Source organism: Camellia sinensis, chromosome 8, assembly GCF_055761805.1.
Source record: "Camellia sinensis isolate YWXY chromosome 8, ASM5576180v1, whole genome shotgun sequence".
Classification (NCBI taxonomy): domain Eukaryota; kingdom Viridiplantae; phylum Streptophyta; class Magnoliopsida; order Ericales; family Theaceae; genus Camellia; species Camellia sinensis.
Genome location: NC_138968.1, coordinates 194,939,334 through 194,958,743, shown reverse-complemented (window position 1 = coordinate 194,958,743; position 19,410 = coordinate 194,939,334). Strand labels below are relative to the sequence as shown.

At 34.5% G+C, this 19,410-nt stretch overlaps 1 non-coding gene across 2 annotated transcripts; it reads left to right on the top strand.

The window, feature by feature from the left end:
- Positions 1-6,996: 6,996 nt before the first annotated feature.
- On the top strand, positions 6,997-19,016 carry LOC114302191 (uncharacterized). Of its 2 annotated transcripts, XR_014338958.1 has the most exons (6): positions 7,018-7,617; positions 11,021-11,128; positions 11,589-11,695; positions 13,864-13,919; positions 14,002-14,099; positions 17,444-19,016. It is a non-coding gene; the product is annotated as an uncharacterized LOC114302191 (transcript). The 2 variants fall into 2 exon arrangements; XR_014338957.1 differs by lacking the exons at positions 13,864-13,919; positions 14,002-14,099; positions 17,444-19,016 and having other exon boundaries at positions 6,997-7,617; positions 11,589-11,853.
- Positions 19,017-19,410: the final 394 nt, after the last annotated feature.

Here is a 19,410-nt window from a genome sequence, read left to right as displayed (position 1 = left end):
ATTGGTGTATTATTTTTATTTCGTCAGAATTATGACAACTGAAATTAACAGTACTGAGACCACAAAACTAGGTCAATTTTGGCTTTCTTTATTGGGGAATCGACCCAAAGGTCCAAGCCTAATATATCATGCCCCATTTAGACCCAAAACAAATTTAATACTCCATTAAGTCCTCAAATTATTAATCAGATGAAAATACCCTCACATATCATCCAATTTACACGTGTGCAACCTTCACCCACGATCATCTCACACCAGTCTGATCAGTACACTGTCACATCTCCGCCGCTCGCCTCTGCATTCTCAGTCTTTCATCTCTCCACCGTTCGACTCCACTACCTCTAAAAACCCTACCTTAACCACAAAACAAAGTCGTTCATCTTCTCCAATCGACAACTCTCAACAACGCGAAGAACTATCATGACTCCGAAGAAATTTCATAGTTTCTGACTTTCGATTCACATAAATGGAGAAAAAAAGTAACATCTCTCTTCATCTATTATTTTTCATTCAAATTTGTACATTATTCTTTGATATTTTGTATATATCATACTGTTTCAATAACACTTTCATATAAAAAAAACCTTGTAAAACACATTTTACATACTTCAAAATGTATAAACCCTATTTTATATATAATCCCGTGTTTTAAAACATTCTAATCCCCTGTTTTTACACATAAATCCCTATTTTTACACATTCAACTCCTTGTTCTTATTCTTCTTGTTGTTGCTTCTTCTTCTTGTTAAATATTGGCTTTTCTTTTTCGTATTGTTTCTACATTTTGTTGAATACTTAATCTTCTTGTTGTTATTGTTGTTGTTTACAAAATACAATGGGCTGTTCTTATTGTTGCCAGTGTTTATAAAATTGAAACATCAGACAGTTTCATCATTCTACAAGTAACATATCTAAATTTATTCAAAGTGCAAATGAAACTGCAAAATTACACAGTTTAATCACTATTCAAAACAAATAGGTAACTTATTATAAAGTGTAAATCAAATCGCCAAATTTTCAGTTTTGTAACTATTAACAACAAATAGATATAACTTAATATTAAATTGCATATAAAATTGTGAAATTATACAGTTTTGTCACTATATTACTCATGCGCTGCTGTTGCTTTCATTTTTTTCAGAAATAGCTGTTAGAAGATATTGGAAGAGTCAAACCAATATGCCAAAAAATCCAATCAAGGATTTAAGTGTCTCTCATTTTGACAGTCCTTCACCTGTATCCACTGAAATGCCACCAACATCTCCCCCTCCACCAAAAATCCAACCACCACAACCAAAAACAACCAAAAAAACCCCAAAACAACCACACTACTTACAAAAAAAGCCCAAGAAATACACCACAGACCACACCCACACAACAAACACCAACCACACCTTTAACCACAAAAAAAACAAACAAAAAAAAGCCAACAAAAAAACAAGAAGCTCCTCCAACCAAAAAAAGAAAGCTCCAAGAAAGTCAATCAATTGCCGAAACACAAACCAAGGCATCAAAAGGAAAAAAAAGGAGCAGTCCCTGCAAAGAGAGTCCAACAGTTTAATTACTGTTCTAACATCGGAACGGTAATCAAACTGTTTAAGGGGGTCAATTCACAATAGCCCAATAGACAGAGCTACAAAAAATCCCTTTTTAGGCTATTATAAATGCTCTCTCCTCAACACAACTGAAGGCCTCTTGGTGCAAATGCTACAATTCTATTGTAGCAGAAATGACAACACTCTACAATAAAAAAAAGAGAGTATTTATACTTGGCAAAAAAGAAATAAAACTCAGAAACAGTGATATGAGACTCATTTTTGGTATCGACTATGGAGAAAACAACATCACCATCAAATCCTATGTAAGACCAAAGGATGTTGAGCTCGCATTTTATAAACGAAGATGCAAATCAGTAAAGAGATTGGACGCCAAGTCATTGACCAAAATGTTTCAACAAACAAAAAAAGGAAAATCAACCAATGATCGTCAAGATCTTGCAAGGGTCATCACCCTTTACTTGTGCCTAAAACTTCTCATGTCTACAACATGCGATACATTTAGTTAGAGTTTCCTTAACTATGTTGACAATCTCAACAACATCAAGAAGTACAATTGGGTTAAGACAATAAAAGACACACTGATGAATTCAATGGTAAATGCAAACAACCACCCAAGGCATGTCACTGGATGCGTCATGTTACTTTTGGTAAACACGCTATTCAACTATTTCACACAAAAATATCAAACATCAAATTATTTCAAACTATCTAACATATTTCAATTTTTTTTTTTTACAGTATTGATACTGTGAGCATAGTAAACTCCTTCGACTATCTAACAAAGAAGGCTTCCCAAGATTTATGAAGTGGAACCTTGGCAAAATGTACTCAAAGTGGAAACACATCAGCTTTGCTGATTTTGAAAAGGTATTCAAACTCTTCTGTATCATAGCACAAATCTATGCAACACTCATTTCACAGTCATTATAGTAACAATCATGTTATCAAACTGTAAAAATTTGTAGTTTCAAAGCACACACCTATTTAACACTCCTATCACTCATGTTATGAAACAACAAATTCAACGCATAAATCTATTCAACAATCATTTCACATTCATTACACTAACAATCATGTTATGAAACTGTAAAAGTTTGTGGTTTTAAACAACATACTTTCAACACTTAACTCACATTACTCACAGTACAAATCATGTTATGAAACTGACCAATTTTACAGTATTACTGATATATGCTGCATTGTTCCAATGCAGATTGACCAAAGTGCTTTAACCCCAACTGAACAAGAAATACAGTTATTACATATCAATCAAAGCACATCAACAGACTCTTCAGCAAAGAAACGTCACCACAGAAAGGACAATAAGCAAAAAAAAAAAAAAAAACAAACAAAAGCAACCAAAAAAAAATATATAGACAGTGATGAGGATGACTTTCTCGAAGAAGAACACCAATCAAAATCAGAACAAGAACAACAACAAAAAAGAAAGCAAGAACCACAAGAAGAAGTAGAAAGTAATGAACAAGAAGAAGAGAGTAATGAAAAAAAAAACAAGAGACTGATGATGAAGAAGTAGAAGAAGAAGAAGGTGATGAACAACAAGACAATGATGAAGAAGAAGAAGAAGAATGTGATGAACGAGAAGACACTGATGAAGATGAAGGCCAACAAGAAAAAAAAGAAGAACAACAACAACAACAAACAAACCAACAACAAGAAGTCAATGAACAAGAACTGACAAACCAACAAAAACAACAACATGAAGAAAAATAACAAACAAAACAACAAGAAGAAAAAAGGACAGAATAACAAGAAGAACTTCAAGAGAAATCTGACACATTTCATGCACAAGGTAAACTCTTGTCTAATACTGAACCAAATTGCAAAATTTAATTAAATAACCAAAACAAAATCCAACATTTTTATAGGTGATGACCAAGTACAAACATTAACCAAAGGGGATGACAAGGACAAACTCATGGCATCCATGAGAGCACAAATGCAAGAAATGGAACCAAAATTCATGGCTGAATTGCGTAGAAAGGAAGACCAGTTAAAGGAAATGTCCGCCAAAAAAACTGAAAGTCCCCAACAAAGATCAATGGTTAAGAAAATCAAACAAAAGTCAAGAAAACGAGCACATAAGCCAGATTTTGAATACCAACCGATTACAAAAGCCAAAAAAGATACAAGTAACAAGACAGAAGTTGTTGATGATGTATCCAAACCAATAGAGGGTACTAATGAAGAAAAAGAGAATGAGAATGAAAAGACAAAAGAAGAAATTGAAACAGAGAAAGAACCTGCTGCTGAACCCGAGCCAAAAGAGGGTACTGATGAAGCAAAAGAGCAAGGGAAAAAAAAGATGAAAGAAAATATTGACCAAAAGAAAGAAGCTGCTGCTGAACCCAAGCCAAAAAAGGATGCCAATCAAGGGAAAACACAAGTTCAAGTAGCAACTGATTTGGAAAGTGATGATGATTTCAAGGAAGAATCAATCCATAACAAGCCACTCGCCCTTTCATTCCACAAAACAAACAAGGTTTGGCATAGACTATCCAAAAAAGACCAAGACCAAATTCAACTCATCAACAACACATAATCAACTGCTTGTGTCTGGTCTGGCAACGAAGATGAAAATTGCATATACTTTTCAGATATATGCAGATTGTCCAACAGGGAAGCCTTATATAGAAATGTAGGTCTCCAATTACACAATTTTACAATTTCTGTTCATATTTAATAACATATTCCACAAACCTAACACATTCTCATACATAACATGTTTCAGGTTATTGATGCCTTTGCATAAATGAAATTGGCACTCCAACCATCAATTGAAGAATTTGAGAAACATGATCTAGCATTTCCAAGAAATCCATACGCAGGAAGATCTTACGTTTTCTCAACACTCATCAATGTAAGTAAAATTATTAACATACCTTTCAATATTATTCAAACTGCAAAATTTTCTACTTTCTTAACATGTCTTACTACATACTTTTATAACATATTTCAAACATATATAAATTACAGACTCCACTACAAAACCAAGATCATGCACTGAGAGAAAAAATGATGGACAACCATTTTCCAGAAGCAATAAAAAACAGATATATCCATTTCCCAATCAACCACAACCATTGGACGATTGTGGTCTTTGACAATGCTGATAAGATATGGAGGCACTATGACTCTTTGAGGCCAGCAAAATGATGTCACAACAAGCACTTTGAAATTGCAAAGAAAATTGTAGGTTAAATAAAATTTCATACTTAGTTCCATTCCTTTCAAAACATCTCAGCACATCACTATAACTAACAAAAACACCTACTAACTATTTTGTAGCAACAAGATCAACTGAGATGGAATAAAGCATTATTTAGTAATTAAGGAAACATGTTATCATCTCAAGAGTGCGAGACAATAATTGCATCAATTGAGGAATGCTCACAACAAACCCCACACTTGTAAGATACAAACTCAATAACTAATGTTTCAATATGCTAAATTTTGCAGTTTTATCTAACTAATTAACTTCATCTAAAACTTTGCAGGAATGATTGTGCAATCACCGTCTGCAATGTTATCAACCAATATATATCAACTGGCAACTTGTGTAGAAATTACTTCGACCAACTGAATAGGTTAAATTTCAAGCAGAAATCATCAGTCAATTCCTTAATGATAAGAACCGATCTTAGAAACTCGAGCACTACCAAATGTTGACAAAACATACCAAACCATAGAAATAATGAACAAAATTCTTTACAATACAAATACTCATGTGAACATATTTTTGTATTGTTTTCTTTTTTATACATGTGACAAGTACTTTTTATGCTTTTGGTAATTGATCTTCTTGTGATTATCATGGTGAAAATGATTGTTGTCATTGATGTTGTTGTTGCTCTTATTGTTGTTCTTCATGTGGTTATTATTCTTGTTTGTGTTCTTGTACTTATTATTGTCATCACATTTGTGGTTGCATATAAATTCATACAGGAAATGTTGTTTCTAATAATTCTTAAAACTGCAAAATTATGCAGTTTCATCAGGTTGTTTCTAAAAATTCTTAAAATTACAAAATTATGCAGTTTCAACACTCAAACAAAAATTATGTTATACAATTATGCAGTTTCATTATCATGAGTGCCTTCCACGCATTATAATATGTATTTCCTACATAATTTTTGAAACTGAAAAATTATCCAATTTCATGACTCAAACAAATAGATGAATTATATTTCAAAATTGTAAATAAAATTGTAAAATTATACAGTTTTGTCACTACGAAATATTAAATAAATATATCATGTAGTAAAAATGCAAGATTATACAGTTTTAATAAGAAATTTTCAATAACCTTCTCAACATTCCACAAAAATAAAACCAACCAACTCTACAAAAAAAAAAAAAAAACTGTTACAAAACAATTTTAATAACTAAAGAACACATCGAAAAAGAAAAAAGAATACAATCAACTTTATTGATTACTTCCATAATACCAAGTATCACATTTTATTATCATAATTCCTCAACTTCAAATACAAATCCAAAAGAATAGACTATGGCCTCAAATAGCAGCCTTGTACGTTTTCTTATTATGATTCTCATATTTCAAGCAGCTCCTACATTTGATTTGCTTCACATTTTCACCCCTAGAAGGTATCCTCTTATTCTTGTTTCGCCTGGGCTGCTTCTTCGTTATAGGAGGTTTGATAATTGAACTACCGGCACCATCAAAGTCAAATCTCTCACTTGAAGGCACTTGATAAACAGATTCCTTGTACGACTCTCTAACACAATCCACACGAAAAAAAGGATCAATGAAATCATACACATCTCTACCACTATTACGCAAAGCATGCACAACATGACAATAAGGAAAACTATTGAATTGTCATTCATGGCAAGAACAAGTCCGTCTACCAATATCAACATGAAAAGAAATAGAAGAATGAACCTCAAGCATAGTATCACTAGCAACAATCACATCCCAAGACTTAGCTAGCTTCAAAGAATCCACCAACTTCTTTTCTATAACTGGACACAATTTGATAGTCCATTTTTTAGATTCAGCTTTTTTATTAGACAATTGAGTCATGATTTGAACCCTAATCATATCAACCATACAAGTAATAGATGACTCAAGGGCCCCACCAATCCAATTATTGTAAGACTTGGCAGCATTAGATGACATCTCACCATATCGTTTCCCTCTAAAAAATGCATTCGCCCACTTATCATTTTGCAAACCATCGTACAAAGTGAATACTTTTCATGGCGTACACAACGCCCGTCATTAAAAGTGTTGCACTTTTTACGACACATACATCGCCTGTCGTTAAAAGTATTATTTTTTTACGACGTGCAATGCACATCGTGAATTGTATGATAAAAAAAAAAATGCCAAAATGAAATTTGGGGCGCTAATAACCAATATATATATTAGAATTTTTTTGTTTCTCAAAATAACTATTTTGCCTTCCTCTAATCAGAATGGAACATCACAAGGGTTTCAATCTCTCTCTCTCTGATGATAATGAAGGCCAAATCAATTGCTAGGGTTACCAGGTTCATCTCATCTATTCTCTTCGGCTGTGTATCTGAAATCAAAGGTATCTCTCGTCGTCTCATGCTTCTATTCTCTTCTGTGTTGTGTATCTGAAATCCCTAATTCATTATCACTCCCAGCCCAGTCCTGCCCTAGTCTCTTTCACTTCTCTTTCTTTTTCAACGGCCACAACATCGTGTGTAGTACCCTATATTCGACACACAAATTTTTTTTTCAAAATACACAATTGTTTGGGTTCTAATGACTTCTAATCATAAAGAAACATAGAAATGGTGAAGAGAGATGGTTCGAAAAGAGACGGTTCGAAGTCAAGAAGAGAGAACTGTTTGGGTTCTAATGACTTCTAATCATAAAGGAACATAGAAATGGTGAAGAGAGACGGTTCGAAAAGAGACGGTTCGAAGTCAACAAGAGAGGGAGAAGAGAGAGGGTTCGAAGACAGATTTTGGGCATTTTGATCTGGAAGGGTTTCAATCTCTCTTTGGAGACTTCAACCTAGTTCGGCGGCGACAACAATTGGTACAATCTCTTCTTTTCTCTTCACTTCTCTTCTCTTTGCGTTTCGTTGCTTTTGGTTCAGTTTTGGTTGGTCGTCTTCGACCTGATTCTGTAACCCTCCAGTCTTCGACCCTTTTCACATCTCCAAAAAACAAAAACCCACTTCATCTCCATCGATTTCAAGCATACCCATTTCAAAAAAATGTTTTCAAAATCGTCAAATTAGATATCCATCTCTTGTCCTCCTTTGTTCTGCTTCTGGGCATTGAAAAGATCAATCTTTTCTTCATTTTGTTTTCAAAATTATTGAATCAGCTATGAATCTCTGGTTCTGGGCATTAAAAAGATCAATGTTTTGATTTCATTTTGTGTGATTTTGAACTCAGATTTGTGTAAATTAGTTATTTTTTTGTTGATTGAACATAGAACAACTTGCTCTCTGGAGTTTCGAGAAGTTTATCTCATTACCTGGAGGTAGATTCTTATCTAGACTGATTCATGTTTATAGAAAGATTCTGAAATTTGATTTCTGTAGCCTATGATTATACATAACCAGTTTAATTATAGTAAGGAAAATCATTTGCAAACAGAGAGTTTTTATACCAAAATCTTGTTCAGAATATTGACATTTTAAAAAAATAAATAAATTATAAACCACAATAATGGGCCTTTTAGCTTGAAGTGAAAGGAAAAATGACATATCATTCTTTATCCTTAAGGACAGTGCTTGGTTCACTTGAATGAAAATTGAATGAAACCATTGCATATTTGATCCCTAAATGTGTCAATGGCATCAGAGGCTTTCAAGATATTTGAAAGATTTTTTTTTTTTTGTAAACGAATCAAACCATTGCATATTTGATCCCTTGACTTGTCAGTGGCATCAAAACCCAACATCTTCTATGCTTCATGTTCTAGTTTTAATATGAGAGATTATTTTATTAATTAATGCTTCTCTTAAAAAAATAAATTGAATAAAAATTGGTTATAGTTTTGTTTAGCTCGGTTCTGAACATGAAGCAAACTGTTTACAGTTTTGTTCAGTTCGGTTCGATGAATTTTGGGAATTTTGGACATCCATTTTCAAATGGTGGTGGTGGGGGTTGAGGGGGGGATTCTTGACTGTATACCAAGGTTCTAAATATCGGCCGGCCGATTCGTACCGAAAAATAGGAGGGCCGCGTCGGATACTCATCGGTATACCGGTGAGATTGGATTTCACGTCCGTATCGGCCGATTCCCGACACGTATCAGCCCGAATCCGATACATACGACGATACAGTCCGATACACGCCGGTACGGATGAAAATCAGTACCGAAAACCTGCAAGATCTAAGCTTCTTTGGGCTATGGAGTTCACTTGATCTTCAAGCTTCTTCAAAGACGGTTTGTGTCCCTGAGTTGCAAATTATAATTTGTGTTTATGCTCTGTTTTTGGTGAGTTGTTGATGCTCTGTTTTTTGGAACCATTGCTATTGCTGTGGGTTTGGTCTCACCAAAAATCAGAAATATAGAGAGAGAGAGAAGAGGCAAAGAGATAGAGAAGTTCATGTATGGCTCTAAAGAAGAATTTCGGGGTGAGAGAGAGTGGAGGCCGAGAGAGTGAGAGAGATAGAGAGCCCCCCTGTTTTGTTTTCTCTTTTCTTCTACGCTACACCACCACTGTTTATATTAATATATATATATATATATATATATATTTTTACTGAGCAGAAGAAGGGAAAAAAAATAAGAAAAATACATCTTCAATCCAATATGTCAAAAGTTGGATTAGTGGAAAGGTTTGTTATTGGTTTTTATTATTTATTTATTTATTTATTTATTTTGGTGCCATGTTTTTGTACTATATTTTTTTTTATTTTTTTTATTTGTGTCTTGTTTTGGTGTAGATGTTTAAGATTTAGAATTTTTTTTTTTTAAAGAGGTTTATTCTAATTAGATTTTTATTTTTATTTTAAATATTTTATTGTGACTAAAATAAATACATATCATTTAATTGAAAATGATATTGCAGATAATTAAAAGTTATAATTGTGACTAAAATAAATACATATCATTTAGATGAAAATGAGTCAAAAGTGCTCCTACATATCAAGATTTTGATTAAAATGTGACAAATTAAGGCTAAAAGAGTAAAAAAAATGCATAAAATTGAGTTTTAGAGGGATTGCTAATGATTTTTAAAATTTCACGGCCGCGACACCCGATTCCCGATACGTACCGGCCGATACTACCGATACCGAGACTCCGCGATCGATACCGTTACGTTACCCGATACCATGATTTAGAACTATGCTGTATGCAGGCTCAATTTAGGGGCTTTTCTCTTGGTGGTCCAACTTTAGGCTTAAGAATCTCAAATAAATGGTTTGGAAAGTGGTTTTCATTGCAGTTGTTTGGCCTCTTTGGCTTGCTAGGAACAATGCCACTTTCAATAATGTTGATTTTGACTGGAAGGGGGTTTCTGAACTTACAAGCACTTAGATTAAAGCAAAGGTTTCTAATCTTGGAGTTTCTGTTGAGGAGTTCCTTTCCTTTACAATATTAAGGGAGTTATATTTTTGAGTTGTTAGAATTAGGTTGCAACAGGGTTTTTACCTTTTGATATACTCTATGTTGATCTCTTGTCAACGTGTATTAGTTTATTTATTTATTTATTTTTGTTCCTAGTGTTGGGATTTGCATTTGTTTGCTATTTTGCTGATTCCTTACCCCAAATTATTCTACTTTCTTTGTATCTTTTGTATTTTCATAAAAAAAAATAAAAAAGTAAGAATAAGAAGAAGAAGTGGCAAATAGAACACTTTAAATGACTATTCAAGCAAAGAATAAATTATGTTTGAAAAAATGGGGTTAGTTTTGGCTAGTAAGAGTAATTATAACAAAGTCCCTTCAAACAAAACTCTGGTTTTTCTTGATAGTTTGTGGTTTAGATTACTAGTGATTTGTGGTTTTCGAAGGTAGCTTGCTGCTAAAAATTTGGGAAGGTATTCATTTGATTTGTGCTTTTTGAAATTGTTATTCATTCTCAAATTATTCTTCAGAATTATGCTGGACTTTTCTGCGTACCACATGTGATATGATTTATTTTTATATTTTTTATTTGTTATTATTTTTTTTGGAGGGTTTACTTTGAACAACTTCATTAAGTGGAGTCTTTCAAGTCCCTATTGATTGGGGCAAGCCTTATGCTCATTTGACTTTGTTTATGCACTAGTTAAGAATGTTTAATTATTATTTTTTTCAAAAAATTTAAATGAATAGTGACAAATGCAAAATGAGAAAAAGAGAAAAGTTTTGTTTAAACTATACTTGCTGCGGATGCTTAATTGTTGTCATCAGCTTGTCTATTTGTTTAGTTTTGTATGTAAAACAAGAAAAATATCTGTTTAATTATCCTTTATTATTTTGTTTTGATTTGTAGCATGTTTATAATCCAGATGAGGACTATGTAGAAGTGGAAGCAAAACTGCGGGGGCATCTGGAATCTTTCTTAGAAATTGCACAATCCTTCATCATGATTTACACCAAGGTGTGCACTTGCCCCTTCCTTTCATTGGATTGTTTGCAACTTTGTTGTCTCATATGTCTACTCTATTAGAAGCCCCATCAATCAAAGCATACTTCTATTTTTCATGGTTGTGAACATGATCCTCGGCACACTTTTGTAGTGATGTAATGACAAGACAATGTTTTTCGGTGGATATAGAAGGAATGCCCATTTATGTTACAGCTCAAACTTTACTACACGTCTTTGAGACAAATTATCAATTCAACATTTCTGCAAGCTTATGCTAATTTTAACATGTACTTGATACTCAAGAATCTTAATTGACATAATAATTTTGTTAAAATTGAGCATATGTGTGTTTGTGTGCGTCCAGGGCATGTTGGGATGCTGGCATCTTTGTTTACAGAAATGTAGGCTTGTTATTGTATGTGTATTTACTGCTAATATATTTTGGATAATTGTTATGCTTTGTTTTCTATAGGAACCTCATCCTTGGACGAACATGATGGACGTACCACAGCTTCATGGGTTTGGGCCAACTGCTAATTGCTTATTAGAGGCATACAAGATGCTTTTGAATGTAACTTGGTAATAAATTCTTTTCATGTATTCTATTACCTGCTATGCCGTGGTTAGGCCTTTACGGATGAAAATTTTGTTTGAGCTCCTCCGACGCTAGAAGCCAGTTCTTTGGTGTGACATGGCATTTGAAAACACTTTCAAGTACATATTGCCAGTTTTATCTATTTCTTCTCTGTGTATTTATTCTTATCTGTATAGGATCACCAATGGCTCAAACTTTTTCACACTAGACTTAGCATTCATGTAGCCTAAGTGCCCAATTAAGATGGCAAAAATAACACTGATTTAGTAATACGTTATTATGTATAGTTTCACTGTTATTCAAATTCTTTCTAAGTAGTCTGATTTTATGTTCTTCATGTGTTATCTAACTGCTCTTAACTCCATCCTTGTGGGGGTGGCAATTGGTTGGATAGGGTGATTTTCTAGAGTAACAAGTGTTTGTTTGATTCAAAATCAACCTGTTTTAATATAGAGGTCAAAAGTCTAAACCCAAACTTATTTAAAATAATATAAACCCCAATCCTCTTGCTTAACCCATTTCATAGTATTTTATAGTTTAAAACTTCTTTTAATCTAAACATGTGGCTTACTTCTAAATTATAAAATGTCTCAAATACTTTCAAATTATAAAAATAATTATATTATTAATTAAATATTAATATAATCAGTATCAATACCTTTTTCTATAAAAAAATCCAACATTTAAAAAAAAAAATTCACTGATTTTTTAGTAATCTCGTAGACCTCGACCTAACCCTAAGAAGCATGGATATAGTGCCTAATATGATGTGATGCGGATATACTGACATATTAGTTTCTTGAAAGTCAGGACATATCTAGGACATGATAGCAAATAGACACATTTTTTATTTTATTTTATATATATATACATGAAAATAATAACAATTTATTAATTCTTTACATTACAAATATATTTATATTTTATTAGATTAAACTAGTAATCAATTTTCACATTTTATGTGTTGAAAAGAAGTCCTAACAAAAAGTTTAAAAATCTACTTTTAAGCTTCTATTTTCCATACAAATTGAAAGTTTTAGACACTAGTATTTCCAAAATTTGAAGTCTTAAGGAAGTCCCCTAAGGGGCATCCCATTGGCTTAGGCCACATTTCCTCAGTAATGAGACTCAAGTTCGAGTCTCCTTACCTTGCCTAAACCCTAAAAAAAAAGAAAGAATAAAGCCTTTAAGGAAGAGAAACTAATATGGGTAAATCTACTCTTAATAGGCATAAATTAATAGGAAACTACTCAGCGGCCTCGAACTAAATTCATTGGTTGTGAAGACATTTTTGACATATCTATTGTCTAGCATTCATTTTAAAAAAATAAATAAATTTAAACATGTACAATCCAAATCTATCTAACCTCTCTAAAAAAAATTAGAACTCCATTGGCTAGCATGGATTTTTTTTTTTTAATATAAAGAAATATAAAATACATCCAATCCAATTCTAATAAACTTCAACTCTAACAAATTCCAACTCTAATAAACATCATCAACATTCAATTTTTATGCTTGTTTATCATAAAATCAAAGCTTTTATTAATGATAATAAAAAACCGTTGGGTACAAAAGATGCCTGTCTCAGAACTCTGGAACTCCCAAGGTAACCTTGGGACTACTATTGAGAAACACCAAAAACATTGAGATACAAGCGATGATCCACCCTCTCCATTAACTTAACCCTGACTTTTGTATTACACGAAAAAATTCCAATACACATGACTCTTAAATCATTTGCTTCATAGAACTTGTTTACATTTCTTTTTTTAAGCATCTTTCATGGCATTCTTTACTTGACAACATGGCATTTAGGGATTTTAATAGTCTTATTTCTTCCTATAACTCATTTAGTTGGATCCATTTGTGTTCCTTGAGTTGGTAATTCATTGCTTTTTTTAAACATATTGCTTATGTATTTGGCTTGTCTTAGAATCTTCTAGGTTACTGCTTCAAGTAAAAGATGGAGAAAGAGGTAGTTGGGTCCCCTCCTTTACCACCACCACCTCACCCTTGCAAGCAACTAAGTGTTGCCACCCATGCCACTAGGCCACAAGGAAGGCCATCGGTTTTCCCCTTTTGTTTGTGTTTCTTATTGTTTCCACATTCGATATCTTTTTGCTAAATGACCTTATGGTGTTGAATGCAGGGGTTGCCTTTTGGTGAAGTAGTCATTCTTTCATGGTGGTTTATCCTTGAATATGGGTATAACTCCATTCTTTTGTCCTTTTACTGTCAGGGATTGCCCTTTTTCCATTTTTAATGCTGCTTACAATTCATTGTGCAGATGTGTCTACAACCATGATATTAACACCTGGACCTGTGATTGATTTTCTTCTGGCCAATCAGAATGCACTAGAGCCTCGTAATATTGACTGGGCAAAGGTAATTTATTAGTAGTTTGTTCTGTATTTTATTTTTATTATCTGTCTATTGAAATTGTAATTGTTTGGACATGTTTAGGCTAAGAAAATGCTAAAAAATATGAGCATTAAGACAAGGCACAACAACATGTAATTTAAGATCATAGGCTTAAATTCAGTAACTTTGTGAACTAATTTGACAGTTAATTGTTCTTGTTTTATTCTTTTAAAGCAACTCTTCACCTCCATCCGAATAGAATGGTGGGTAGTTGTCAACTTCTCTGCTCATTGTGATGCAAGTCATCTTTCCCAAGAACTTATTAACTGTGGAAGGAAAAGGGCATTGCAAATACCCTATATTTGTTTCTGTGATGGGTTTTATTGTTTCAAACAAGTTTTGCTTGATATAGTTATAGATATAGTTTCTTTTTGATGTTTCAAACAATATTTTGGTGGTTGATTGATGTTTTGTGATGCATGTTTGTAATATTTGTTAGATTGTACAAAATTGGTCAAATAGAACTTACTGAATTTTTAAAAAAAAATTGTATATTCTACGGCAGACATAACAAGTCGTATTACATATTTTACGGCGCGCAATCAACGTCGTTATTTGTCTCACCAATTAATGGCGTGCAAAAGTAGTCGTAGAAAAAGTAACAACGACGCACAAAATTTGCCGTTAAATAGTTTTTAACGGCGTACTATAGCATATCGTAGAAAAAGTAACGACGACGCATAAAATTTGCCGTTAAGTAGTTTTTAACGACGTACGAAATATGTCGTTGAAAATGAATAACTTTCCATGACTGGTCATAATATAACGCGCGCTGCATGTCGTAGAAAGGGTTTTTATGGCATGCATTGCGCGCTGTAAAAACCCTTTTTTGTTGTAGTGAAAAGTTACCAACACTCAACTCCTTGAACTTCACAGATATTTTCTCAACACTTTTATGATAACTACATCCCTCACTAATTTTAATAGCAACACAAGACTTACTGTATTTGCACATTAACATGAAACATCCCTCCATATTACAAAATCATAAGCCAACAAACAATTGTTCACAGATTCCAAACTACAAAATTATACAGTTACAACATATCAGTATTGATGATACTGTTCGTTCCAATGAACCGGGTCGGACTGATCCACGCTCCTCACGCCTATGTCCAAATGACCAAGACCATCGGAAAACCTGCACACGAGTTCAACGGGGAACGGGGAGTCACCCAGCGAACCCTCCGACGAGCAAGTTAGAAAGAGGAGAGGAGTATATAGCGAGATTAGAGATAGAAAGCTTAACCTTCTTCTTGTCTTCAACGTCTGCTTATATCCTCAAGTAATCATTTCGTTGTCCCTTCTGACCTGTCATCTTGGCTGAAAGTCTATGCTGTAGCTTACCTTGTTCAGGGTGAGGGCGTGCTGTCCCGACGGAGAGGGGTTATCGCAATAAATGCTGTAAGGGGCCTCATTAATGGTGATGTGGCATAGTAATAACTTTACAGATCTTTGTCTGCTGATGTGGCTTGCCCTTCTCTTGCCATGTGTCTTGATGCCATTGATTTTTATTGCTATGCGGGGCTTCAGCAGTGTTGGGCTTCATTAATTGGATTATGTATTGGGCCCTAAGTGGTGGGCTTAGGTTGTTCATAGTGGGCTATAGCCTTTATGGGCCTACCCATGTCAGTAGTCCCCCATTCCGAAGTGCAGCTTTAGTCCAACGAAGGGAATAATGAAGAAAATGAGGGTTGTTAGAGACCGGCAAGATGGAGGCCGATCGATAGGAGTGATCGAGTGGATGGACCGACCAAGAGGAGGGCCGGCTGCGAAGGGTGGCTGTAATAACCCGACCCTCATATCTGTTTCTAGTATATTTTTGATCTGTTATTCTGTGTATTTACTTGCTTTCTGTGAAAAGTGATTTATATCTGTGGCATTTTTATTAGTGTATTTGGAACCTCCCAATTTTATTTTGGGGTATTGATTGTGGTGGTAATATGATGGTGAGGTAAGATTGAACCAAAAACTTTAATTCGACCAAATCGCCCACGATCAGCTGTTACTCTTTTGCCCTTTTCTTTTTCCACATTTAGAATTTGGATGTGAAGTTAGAACCATTGGAAAGCTTATTTCCGGGGCTACAATTTGGACACAAGAATGATCTTAAACGGAGTCCGGATGAGAGAGTTACGCCTGTTTGAAGTTTTCATATCTGTGTTGGAAGCAGGACCGCACGTGCGGGAAATGCGGCGCACGTGCGGCGATGTGCGGGGCAGCAGCTCAAAAACGTGATTGTTGAGTCATTTCTTAGATTTTCTTTTCCTCTCTTCTTCTTCCCTCTTCCATGTCCGAAACCCTAGCTTCCAAAACCTTGATTTCCTCCACTTTTCTCAACAAATCAACCATGGATCTTGCATCAAGGATGGAGAATAAGAGGAGATCACCACTTTCTACCGAATGGAATTTTGAAATTTTTGAGGTATGTTGGGATTCTATTATGGGGTTTAGATTATAGTTTATGGGTTATGGACCTAGGGTGCCTAATAAATGGGAAGATTTGAAATAAAAAGTAATGGGTTAAGAAAATTTAAAATTTTATTTGAAATTTGTGGATTTCTAAACCCTAGGTTGATTTTTGATGATAATCCATGATTTGGCCCAAATTGATAGTTGAATCATGAAAGTGGTAGGTTGAATTAGATGTGTTCAAATTTAATTGGAATTTGGTTATGTTTGAAAATTATGTTTAAACTTTGCGATTGAGCTTTGTTAAATGCATTGTGAATTATGTTTTAATAAAGGGGAAATTTGGGGGAAAAGATCTATTGATAATGTGGATGATATAAATTCGATTATGGAATGTTGAAATGGAATTTAAGAATTCCTTTTGAGATATGTTGAATTGTGATGATTATGTGGGATGGTATTGACTATGTTGATATTAATTTTTGTGGCCTAAAATGTGAAGTTTTCAAGAATGGGTTTAATCTCAAATCATTTTACTAAATATTTGTGGGCTTGCTTAATTATTAAATCAAGAGAATGATTTAATAGGATTTCTTATGGGGATGGGGAAATGTTTGGTTTTTAGTGGAAACACTAGAAATTTAAGGAGTTTTGGGGAACATGGAAATGTTCATAAAAATCCTTTCTTTTTTTGAATAGAAGAGGAATGGGTATAAATTCCATAATGTATTTTTTAAGACTAGTAATCTTTTATATATATATATATGGAGTTGGAGAAGTAAGTTTGAAACTTCATGCTGCAAAATATTGTTTGCTCTGTTTTACGTGCTTAACCCTCTAGCATTTCTGGAATTTGTGTTTGATGCCCTTAATGTATAAGTTGTTTACATGTGTAGGGCATAACCTGAGAAGGACAAGCACTCCGTTATAGCACTATGAGTAGTAGTATCAATATCTGCTTTACATATGGCTAATGATTTTCATTAGCATTTCGTTTACGCAACCATGTTAATGTTTCAAGTATGCAACTATGTTAATGTTTCAAGTATGTATGTTAATGTTCAAGGATGTTCCAAGTATGTAAAGAAAGAAATGGGAAAGATAAAATACCTTCATTCTATAAGACTCTAGGCCTATGGCCATTCAATATAAGTTGTTATGATATGAAACAAAGTACTACACGGAACTAAGTGCTACGATGTGAGCCACCTCTAGAATCCGTGTGAGACACCTCTTGAGTTCATACAAGAATTTACAAGGGCATTCTTAATGCCAATTTACAAGGGCTTAACGCCAATTTACAAGGGCATTCTTAATGCCAATTTGCAAGGGCTTTATGCCAATGTTTAAGGGCTTTAAGCCACCTTTCAAGGGCTTTATGCCACCTTCCAAGGGCTTTATGCCAATGTTTAAGGGCTTATGCCACACCATTCAAGGGCTTTAAGCCAACCATTATGTTCAAGCTGATATGTTTCGAGAAAGGGCCTATAAAGTGAAACAGACTCAGACAAATCATGTGGACTTTGCATTGTATGCTTACGTATATGTTTTAAAGTTTGATAAGCATATGTTTTAAAGATTGATAAGTATATGTTTTAAAGTTTGGTAAGAATATGTTTAAACATTGATAGGTATATGTTCTGAAGCTTAGTAAGTATGTGTTTTGAAGCTTAGTAAGTATATGTTTTGAAGCTTGGTAAGTATCTAAGGGCCTTGCGCCACTATGTTAATGGGCTTCGTGCCACCATGATTAAGGGTTTGTGCCACATTATACAAGGATATTAATCCAAACCATTATATTCAAGCCAATATGTTTCATGATAAGATCTAAGTCTATAATGAATAAGAACAGATTCAGACTCGCATTGTGAATGCTGCATTAGTATACGAAAGTACATGTTTGAAGCTTTGAATACCAGGTTGGAACTTTACTTGGCATTGTAGAATTTCAGAAATTGCATGGTCCGCTCAAGCGGAGACCTATTTTCAGGAACATTTGAAAAGTTGCATTTAGTTTGTATGTCTATCCTCACTTATTTCCAAAGCATATTAGACACAATTTATGGTTCAATAAATATTGAGATGTTACGAATCCATGTGTATTTCTATTATACAATGTTTCAAGTTAAGCAGTATTTTATTTATGTATTACTATTCACTGAGCTTGGCTCACCCTTCGTATGTCTGTTCCTGTAGGTAACCAACCAGGACGTTCGTCCCTTTTTGTCAACCTTTACGAGTCCAGGCACTAAGCGAGATCACTCAGTTTTGCGAAGCTTTGTTAAGACATTGTCTTGTGTTTTTTTGATTACTCATTTAAGGTTAAATGTACATGACTTCAATGTTTTTGCATATGCCCAATCTTAGGGCTGGGGCTGTATATGTATATCTATATGACTGATGCTCACAGTATAATTTTGGCCTGTGACTGGTTATTATAATGTATATGATGCATGTGATCCTGGCATATTAGAGGTAGCTCAATGGAGTTTGTTATTATGTTAAATTTTAGTGCTTCCGCCAAGGCCCCATATATTACGTATAGCAAGTTAAGTGTCCGTTTCTGTATGGGTCATGCCCGAACTTTTAGGGGAGAGTTTGGGGCGTGACAGTGGCCGAGTGGAGGGACCGACCACGAGGAGGACCAACCGCGGAGGGTTGGTGAGTAGAGGGACCGACCACAAGGAGGGCTGACCACGATGGGTGACCGAGTGGAGTGACCGACCATGAGGAGGGCCGACCACGAAGGGTGGCCGAGTGGAGTGACCGACCATGAGGAAGGCCGACCACGGAGGGTCACCGAGTGGAGGGACCGACCACGAGAAGGGCTGACCGCGAAGGGTAGCCGAGTGGAGGGACCGAC